Source organism: Perca fluviatilis, chromosome 2, assembly GCF_010015445.1.
Source record: "Perca fluviatilis chromosome 2, GENO_Pfluv_1.0, whole genome shotgun sequence".
NCBI lineage: Eukaryota > Metazoa > Chordata > Actinopteri > Perciformes > Percidae > Perca > Perca fluviatilis.
In genome coordinates, this window is record NC_053113.1 from 34,888,231 (window position 1) to 34,899,208 (window position 10,978).

General features: G+C 39.6%; 1 pseudogene; it reads right to left on the bottom strand.

Moving 5' to 3' along the window:
• Positions 1-1,135: 1,135 nt before the first annotated feature.
• Positions 1,136-8,379, bottom strand: LOC120551715 (annotated as a pseudogene).
• Between the last annotated feature and the right edge of the window lie 2,599 nt (positions 8,380-10,978).

Sequence of the window (10,978 nt, forward strand, 5' to 3'; positions counted from 1 at the left end):
TGTTACCAAAGACAAATCCCATTACATATCACATGTCCAAATGTAACATAAGAGCCTCATGTCAGTTACTGGCAAAAAGACAGGACATTGTAAACAGAAACATGTTTCACTTGGTTGAACAGCTAATATCAAAAGGTTAATAATTGGGGGTAAAAAGCTGAAAATGGTATCTTGACTAAAACATAACCACCTCCCACTCTGCACAAGTGAATTGTTGTAGTGAGTATTTATAATAGGTGTAAAGCCTTATTAAAGGAAGAAAAACTGATGACACAAGCAGCACACAAGCCCAAATTATTCCTCTCTAGAGTGATGGTGGAAAAACAATCGAATGCTTACAAGTGATTAGCATGTATGAAATTGTGTGTGTGTGTGTGTGTGGGGGGGGGGGGGCAATGGTAAGATATAGGCCACACTCAACACACCCTGGTTGGTATTATACACAAGTGAAGTAGGTGGAACTCTTCCCCACACCCATCTGTTAGATATGTGTAATACTCTAAGTGTGCAGGATGGGTCTTTGACATTTGACTAGCATGTCCAACAAGGAACAAACCTTGTTGAGAGATGAGGCAAGAAGCATCAGAGCATCATTCCATTAGATGGTATGATACTTCCATCTAGTGATCTTTATTTGGTACATGCAGCAAAACTATGATGTCAGTGAACTATATAAAGCTAGAACATACTACACGATATTGGCCCACTGTGAAAGTAATACATTTATTTACTTCTATCAATTATTGCATGAAAAGAGTTTAATAAAAATTCCACAGGATGGTACACAAGCTACGTAATCTTTCTTGAATAAATGAATGACATCTATTTCAAAAATCCATTAATGTAATTTTAATCAAAATGTTTTTGTTTTCTGAGGGACTGGTGGAGAGTTTTATACCGTTGAGTATTTTTTTTAACACAGAAAAGGAGAACAACTACATTAATGAAAAATACATCAATTCATTTTTAGTGAGAATTTAATTTAAATGTGTATTTGTCATTAATAATTGATGGTGCATTGTTATGTTAGCATTTAATGATCTCTAAGAACAGCAGAAATATTCTTACTCAGTTACCAATGAAAGCCATAACTATGTGTGGTTGAAAGACGTTTTCTTTATTTCATATAAGCACATTTACATTTAGCATTATTTAGATGACTTCCGGTAGAAAGATGATTGACAAAACACATGAAAATTGCATTTCAGCCAGAAAAACTACCTGGCCATCAGGTGTTTCTTGCTGTTTTTCTCAGGCCTCAAGAGAATGATGAAACATTTCGGGGCAAAAATGCAGAGCAGTAAAGCATAGCTAGAGGCCAGGATTGCAAAAACCTCCACAGCAACAGTGTATTTCCCAGGAGAGCTAACATAAGCAGGGACAAAGGCCACCCAGACAGCACAGAATATCAGCATGCTGAAGGTGATCAGTTTGGCCTCATTGAAGTTGTCAGGGAGTTTCCGAGCATGAAAGGCCAAGAGAAGGCAGGTGCAGGCCAACAAACCAATGTAACCTAGAACCAGAGAGAAGCCCACCACAGAGGACATGGCGCACTCCAAGGTGACCTTTGATCCCTGAAAACCCAGATCACGTTGAGGCACAGGGGGGCTGAGGGACAGCCATGTGGCACAAATGATAACCTGTATGATAGAAACACATGTAAGGGTTATTTTTATAAGTGTAATAATGTTCTCATCATTTCATCAATAAAGAAATATTCACACCTGTATAGATGTAAAGAGGCAAACACTTCCTCTCTGTTGGCCTGGACCAAACCACTTCATCAAGGCTTCAGCACCAGGCCGAGCTGAGCGGAAAGCTGCCAGAACTACTATGGTTTTGACCAGGAGACAGGAAACACAAAGTACAAAGCTGATCCCAAAAGCTGCCTGCTGGAACCGACAAGCCCAGACTGATGGACGACCAATGAACACCAGTGAGCACAGGAAGCAGAGCTTCAGGGACAGGAGAAGCAGGAAGCTCAGTTCTGAATTGTTGGCTCGTACCTTGATGTGAATCAGATTAACAGACAAAGATGTGGCCATTTAAACAATACAGTACCGTTTCATAAACATACCAAAAAAATGAAAGAAAGAAAGAAATGTAAAGGAATTTTAAATGAATACAATAAAATTTTTGTTAAATATTTTTAGATTCTCACCATAGGTGTTTTACGGTAAAAAAAAAAAAAAAAAAAAAAATTTTTTTTCCCCACACAACCAAAAAAACCTAAAAAAAAAAGAGTAATGAAAAAAAAAACGCATAAGTTTTCATTAAAGTGTAAAGAGAAGTCCAGCGTGGCAGGATGGATGCAGGCAGTTTCGTTTAGCTCCAAAACTCTAATGGACAACGCCACACAGAAAGGGAACCTGGAGAGGAAAAAAAACAGAAGAGAGGGAAGGAAAATAAAACACAAAGGGGAAAATTAAAGTTGTCTTATGGAGTAATTTCTTTACCAGTTTGATTGCTAATCTCCCCATCAGCACATGGGATACAGTCAAAGCAGCAGAGAGGTTCTCCTTTCCTGTTGGCCACTCGGGTGCCTGGGGGGCAGCTCTCACTGCACACTGAAGTAGGCACCTAAACAACAAGCCAAATAATACGACATTATCTTGTGAATCTACACAGACGTTCATTTCAACAGCAAGTTTGTTTGTAGCCTTGACACCACTTGTCGATGTGACCACCTGATTGGATCCGGTGCTCCACTGAATAGCTGACTGGTTGAGGTGGAGGTCAAACCCGTCCACACGACCAATCAAAACAAGTTTGAGTGACCCCTCAGGGGTGTTCTGCCAGTTGACAAGGTCATACTTTGCTGGAGCGTCACCACCTTGAAAGTAAAACATTTCCCCCTTTGGCGTTGTGAAATGCAGGTTGTTCAAGTGCTGCAACAGCTGAAAGCAACAAATGTTGAAGAGACCGTTGATATTTAAAAACAAATCTGTCTACAAAAAATGCACTTACACTATGAATATTACAATATTTAGTTCAAAAAATTTAAAGAACTATGAGTGTTGTGGATGAGATAACACAGGCATAATTATGTTTACCTCTATGGATTTGATGTTTTTGGAGAAGAGCAGGTGGGTCTGTTGTTTCCAGGTGAGCTGTCTGTGTCGGGGCAGGAGAGAAGGCTGTGAAGGGCGTGGGCTGCAGCATAAACAGCAAGGTAGACATTATATGTCACCCTTAACTGAGAGGTATCAGTGATGGGATTATGCAGTCCTTCCAGGGACTCTGTGCCATTGCAGGGTGATAGAGAAGCTTTCTGAAAGGACGCCTTGGCAGTAGATGAAGATGAAACATTTGACGGATGGTCAGACCTTCTTTTGAGTGGTGAAGAGAGAGGTGCTGCGTGTAATTGCAAAGCTCCAGAACTGCATCCAAACTCATTTTCCCAGAATTCTTGTAAGAAGTCATCATCAGGATTACGAATTGGGTGCAAACGTCTGAGATAATTTTCAAATCCGGGTATGGTTGAACTTCGAATGGCCACACCGAGAACACCACTTGCCACTTTAGAGATGGCAAGATTTCGGAGAAGATCATTATTGGTACTCCAAGCCTCACTTGCCAGAAACTGTCTGTCCGTCACCTAAAAGGAAATAGAAATAAATTACGACAAGAAAAAGAGATGGCATTATGTTTTTACAAACTATAGCCTATGTCTTTGTTTTATTTCCATGCCAGTTGCTCACATTTATCTTGGCCAGTTCCAGAAATATTGTCTTTACATCTATATACAGGCAAAAGATCAGAATCACCCTCGCAGTCGAAGCTTGAATTGTGAGGGCAACACGTCTGGCATCACTCTCAATAGTTTCTCTGTGGACGGTCTCTATGAACTCCAAACACACCCCTTTCCCCTGAGTCTCTTTCTGAAATGCCTGGAGGTCAAAACAACAAATATGTTCATGTAAATAGGATATTGTTGTCTTAAGTATATGTGAAGGAGATCTATTAGAGAGTTTTCAGGCATTTTATAGAATAATAACAAAGACATACACCTGTATTGCGAAAAGACCATAATCACTGTTGTCAACCACCGCTCCCATCCAAGTCCAGCCGAAGCGTATGGCCAGCTGTGCCATGGCCTGGGCTTGGTAAATATCACTGGGGATTGTTCTGAAGACGTTAGGAAACTTAATCTTGTCACTTAGACAGGGGCAGCTTGACAAGTAGCTGATCTGAGAGAAAAATGCAGCAATATTATTTTGACACTGCTTTTACAGCAGTAATACCATTTTATTTTTATTTAAACATTTTCAAAGTAGTATAAGCCTCTTGGTGTAGACTGTATAAAAAAGGTTCATCAGAGGTTTATTTCCTGATATAATGAAACTCACAAATGGTACAGAGAGAGGCCCCAGGATCCTGGACAGAAATATGGTCGTTGTTGATGTGGCATCACCAATGAGCAAAGGAACAGGTTGACCACCTGCTGATAGCATTGGACATAAAATTACATGAGGACAATCTTTTTATACTACAAATATCAGCTGATGTTTTCATGGATATAGCAAATGTTAGTAGCATACTGAGTAATATCCAATGATACCTGCTGTCTCTCCGGCTGCAGTACGAGAAGTGGAGGCTGTTACGTTGCAGCTGTGTTCGTCTCCTGCAACCAGCGACAATGCAGCTTGCAGAGCCCAGGGGTATCGGCCACAGCTATCAAATATGCGGTAGCCCAGCTTCACTCCTGGTAGCAGGGTGTTGTTACGATTGATTTCCTCCACCGCAAATGCCATGGCATACACATTTTGTAAGACCTCTTGATCTAATCTGAAACCACAGAAGTAGAAAGGAATTGCATAAAACATAACACAAACCACAACATGAATTATTGACAGATAAAAAATAATCACCATGCACATGAATATAAAAACAGCAAATGTCCAAAAATGTCATAAATATACCAACACAAATGTATTACAGCAAAACCTATTGAAATAATTAAACTAATTCAAATTTGCTTATCTCAGATATATATATATATATATCTTTATAACTTTTATATTTTACTCAATATAAAACATGACGTGTACCATTATAAACATGCATACTGTAACTTTCTCGTTCAACATATGGTAGATTTAAGTTATATTTTCATCTGTATTTTAACAGAAACATATGAGCATGACACAATTATAAAAACCCCAGATGTGCTGAACAACATAATAACCACCAAACATTCAACAACAATGTACTGATTAAGTTACCCAGTGCAAGGTTCATAATGTGGCAGCGTGGTAAAGACCTGCTCTACATATGAAGTTTTGTAATAGAGATTAAAAAGTCCACCGATAATCACATCTCCATCCTGGGAGAGGCTTTTGTTGCTCGGTGCACCCCACCGGGAGCACACTATCGCCTGAACCACCTCCAGTCCCATCTGTCTGCCCACTACACTGAGAAGCAGCAGGGAGAAAGCTGAGGAGGGCCACCGAGCGAGGAGCCAGGGGAACCGAGACATGGATACAGCTGTTCTGGACATTTAACGCATATAGCTGAGAGTTATCAGAATGTCAGGATATGTGTCAGTATATTCAGTCTGTAAAGCACAGCAAAACACAAGTCACATCAAACCTGAAAATAGAGTGAATTAAGTTCAGAATAAATGGTACCTCACAAACAATGTTCAACAATTCCTGTTACCAAAGACAAATCCCATTACATATCACATGTCCAAATGTAACATAAGAGCCTCATGTCAGTTACTGGCAAAAAGACAGGACATTGTAAACAGAAACATGTTTCACTTGGTTGAACAGCTAATATCAAAAGGTTAATATTTGGAAAAAAAGCTGAAAATGGTACCTTGACTAAAACTTAACCACCCCGCACTCTGCTCAAGTGAATTGTTGTAGTGAGTATTTATAATAGGTGTAAAGCCTTATTAAAGGAAGAAAAACTGATGACACAAGCAGCACACAAGCCCAAATTATTCTTCTCTAGAGTGATGGTGGAAAAACAATTGAATGCTTCCAAGTGATTAGCATGTATGAAGGTGTGTGTGTGTGTGTGTGGGGGGCAATGGTAAGATATAGGCCACACTCAACACACCCTGGTTGGTATTATACACAAGTGAAGTAGGTAAGGAACTCCTTCCCACACCCATCTGTTAGATATGTGTAATACTCTAAGTGTGCAGGATGGGTCTTTGACATTTGACTAGCATGTCCAACAAGGAACAAACCTTGTTGAGAGATGAGGAAAGAAGCATCAGCGCATCATTCCATTAGATGGTATGATACTTCCATCTAGTGGTCTTTATTTGCTACATGCAGCAAAACTGTGATGTCAGTGATATATATATATATAAAGCTAGAACATACTACACGATATTGGCCCACTGTGAAAGTAATACATTTATTTACTTCTATCAATTATTGCATGAAAAGAGTTTAATACAAATTCCACAGAATGGTACACAAGCTACGTAATCTTTCTTGAATAAATTAATGACATCTATTTCAAAAATCCATTAATGTAATTTTAATCAAAATGTTTTTGTTTTCTGAGGGACTGGTGGAGAGTTTTATACCGTTGAGTATTTTGTTTTAACACAGAAAAGGAGAACAACTACATTAATGCAAAATACATCAATTCATTTTTTTGTGAGCAGCATTTCATTTAAATGTGTATTTGTCATTAATGATTGATGGTGCATTGTTATATTAGCATATAATGATTTCTAAGAACAGCAGAAATATTCTTACTCAGTTACCAATGAAAGCCATAACTATGTGTGTTTTTAATTTCATATAAGCACATTTACATTTAGCATTATTTAGATGACTTCTGGTAGAAAGATGATTGACAAAACACATGAAAATTGCATTTCAGCCAGAAAAACTACCTGGCCATCAGGTGTTTCTTGCTGTTTTTCTCAGGCCTCAAGAGAATGATGAAACATTTCGGGGCAAAAATGCAGAGCAATAAACCATAGCTAGAGGCCAGGATTGCAAAAACCTCCACAGCAACAGTGTATTTCCCAGGAGAGCTAACATAAGCAGGGACAAAGGCCACCCAGACAGCACAGAATATCAGCATGCTGAAGGTGATCAGTTTGGCCTCATTGAAGTTGTCAGGGAGTTTCCGAGCAAGAAAGGCCAAGAGAAGGCAGGTGCAGGCCAACAAACCAATGTAACCTAGAACCAGAGAGAAGCCCACCACAGAGGACATGGCGCACTCCAAGGTGACCTTTGAACCCTGAAAACCCAGATCACGTTGAGGCACAGGGGGGCTGAGGGACAGCCATGTGGCACAAATGATAACCTGTATGATGTAAACACATGTAAGAGTTATTTTTTTTAAAGTGTAATAATGTTCTCATAATTAAATCAATGAAAAAAAATATTCACACCTGTATAGATGTAAAGAGGCAAACACTTCCTCTCTGTTGGCCTGGACCAAACCACTTCATCAAGGCTTCAGCACCAGGCCGAGCTGAGCGGAAAGCTGCCAGAACTACTATGGTTTTGACCAGGAGACAGGAAACACAAAGTACAAAGCTAATCCCAAAAGCTGCCTGCTGGAACCGACAAGCCCAGACTGATGGACGACCAATGAACACCAGTGAGCACAGGAAGCAGAGCTTCAGCGAAAGGAGAAGCAGGAAGCTCAGTTCTGAATTGTTGGCTCGTACCTTGATGTGAATCAGATTAACAGACAAAGATGTGGCCATTTAAACATTAATAAAATCAAACTTTTCATAAACAAACCAAAAAAAAAAAGAAAGTAAAGGAATTTTAAATGAATACAACAAACTCTTTGTTAAATATTTTTAGATTCTCACACGATTGGTGTTTGACGGTAGTAAAGAAAAACCAAAAATACAGCTGTTGTCACCACAGTACCAGACACAGCTGCTGTAGACAGAGTAATGCCCAAAGTTTCATTAAAGGAAAGGAAGTCCAGCTGGCGAGGGATGCAGGCAGTTCGTTTAGCATTGGACCAAAACTCTAATGGACAACGCTCACAGTGAAGGGAACCTGGGAGAGGAAAAAACAGAAGAGAGGGAAGGAAAATAAAACACAAAGGGGAAAATTAAAGTTGTCTTATGGAGTAATTTCTTTACCAGTTTGATTGCTAATCTCCCCATCAGCACATGGGATACAGTCAAAGCAGCAGAGAGGTTCTCCTTTCCTGTTGGCCACTCGGGTGCCTGGGGGGCAGCTCTCACTGCACACTGAAGTAGGCACCTAAACAACAAGCCAAATAATACGACATTATCTTGTGAATCTACACAGACGTTCATTTCAACAGCAAGTTTGTTTGTAGCCTTGACACCACTTGTCGATGTGACCACCTGATTGGATCCGGTGCTCCACTGAATAGCTGACTGGTTGAGGTAGAGGTCAAACCCGTCCACACGACCAATCAAAACAAGTTTGAGTGACCCCTCAGGGGTGTTCTGCCAGTTGACAAGGTCATACTTTGCTGGAGCGTCACTACCTTGAAAGTAAAACATTTCCCCCTGTGGCGTTGTGAAATGCAGGTTGTTCAAGTGCTGCAACAGCTGAAAGCAACAAATGTTGAAGAGACCGTTGATATTTAAAAACAAATCTGTCTACAAAAATGGCACTTACACTATGAATATTACAATATTTAGTTCAAAAAATGTAAAGAACTATGAGTGTTGTGGATGAGATAATACAGGCATAATTATGTTTACCTCTATGGATTTGATGTATTTTGGAGAAGAGCAGGTGGAGGCGGTTGTTTCGGGGTGAGCCTGTCTGTGTCGGGGCAGGAGAGAAGGCTGTGAAGGGCGTGGGCTGCAGCATAAACAGCAAGGTAGACATTATATGTCACCCTTAACTGAGAGGTATCAGTGATGGGATTATGCAGTCCTTCCAGGGACTCTGTGCCATTGCAGGGTGATAGAGAAGCTTTCTGAAAGGACACCTTGGCAGTAGATGAAGATGAAACATTTGACGGATGGTCAGACCTTCTTTTGAGTGGTGAAGAGAGAGGTTCAGCATGTAATTGCATAGCTCCAGGACTGCATCCAAACTCATTTTCCCAGAATTCTCGTAAGAAGTCATCATCAGGATTACGAATTGGGTGCAAACGTCTGAGATAATTTTCAAATCCGGGTATGGTTGAACTTCGAATGGCCACACCGAGAACACCACTTGCCACTTTAGAGATGGCAAGATTTCGGAGAAGATCATTATTGGTGCTCCAAGCCTCACTTGCCAGAAACTGTCTGTCCGTCACCTACATTAAGAGGAAATAGAAATAAATTACGACAAGAAAAACAGATGGCATTATGTTTTTACAAACTATAGCCTATGTATTTGTTTTATTTCCATGCCAGTTGCTCACATTTATCTTGGCCAGTTCCAGAAATATTGTCTTTACATCTATATACAGGCAAAAGATCAGAATCACCCTCACAGTCGAAGCTTGAATTGTGAGGGCAACACGTCTGGCATCACTCTCAATAGTTTCTCTGTGGACGGTCTCTATGAATTCCAAACACACCCCTTTCCCCTGAGTCTCTTTCTGAAATGCCTGGAGGTCAAAACAACAAACATGTTCATGTAAATAGGATATTATTATCTTAAGTATATATGAAGGAGATCTATTCAAGATTTTTCAGGCATTTTATAGAATAATGACAAAGACATACACCTGTATTGCGAAAAGACCATAATCATTGTTGTCAACCACCGCTCCCATCCAAGTCCAGCCGAAGCGTATGGCCAGCTGTGCCATGGCCTGGGCTTGGTAAATATCACTGGGGATTGTTCTGAAGACGTTAGGAAACTTAATCTTGTCACTTAGACAGGGGCAGCTTGACAAGTAGCTGATCTGAGAGAAAAACGCAGCAATATTATTTTGACACTGCTTTTACAGCAGTAATACCATTTTATTTTTATTTAAACATTTTCAAAGTAGTATAAGTCTCTAAGTGTAGACTGTATAAAAAAGGTTCATCAGAAGTTTAACTCACAAATGGCACAGAGAGAGGCCCTAGGATCCTGGACAGAAATATGGTTGTTGTTGATTGGGCATCACCAATGAGCAAAGGAACAGGTTGACCGCCTGCTGATAGCATTGGACATATAATTACATGAGGATAATCTTTTTATACTACAAATATCAGCTGATGTTTTCATGGATATAGCAAATGTTAGTAGCATACTGAGTAATATCCAATGATACCTGCTGTCTCTCCGGCTGCAGTACGAGACGTGGAGGCTGTTACGTTGCTGTAGCTGTGTTCGTCTCCTGCAACCAGCGAAACATGCACGCAGAGCCCAGGGTATCGGACACAGCTATCAAATATGCGGTAGCCCAGCTTCACTCCTGGTAGCAGGGTGTTGTTACGATTGATTTCCTCCACCGCAAATGCCATGGCATACACATTTTGTAATACCTCTGGATCTAATCTGAAACCACAGAAGTAGAAAGGATTAGCATATAACATAACATAAACCACAACATGAATTATTGACAGATGAAAAATAATCACCATAAATATAAAAACAGCAAATGTCCAAAAATGTGATATATACAGTACCAACATAAATGCATCACAGCAGCACAATCTATTGAAATAATTAAACTGATTCAAATGCGCTTATCTCAGATTTATATATATATATATATATATATATATATATATATATATAAATAACTTGCTTTATAACTTACTTAAAATACAATCAATATAAAACTTTGTCGTTCTATATTTAGTAGATTTAAGATTTTATTTTCATCTGTATTTTAACAGAAACATATGAGCATGACAAAAATATAATAACAAAAAACTATGTGCTGAACAACATAATAACCACCAGACATTCAACAACAATGTACTGATTAAGTTACCCAGTGCAAGGTTCATAATGTGGCAGCGTGGTAAAGACCTGCTCTACATATGAAGGTTTGTAATAGAGATTAAAAAGTCCACCGATAATCACATCTCCATCCTGGGAGAGGCTTTTGTTGCTCGGGG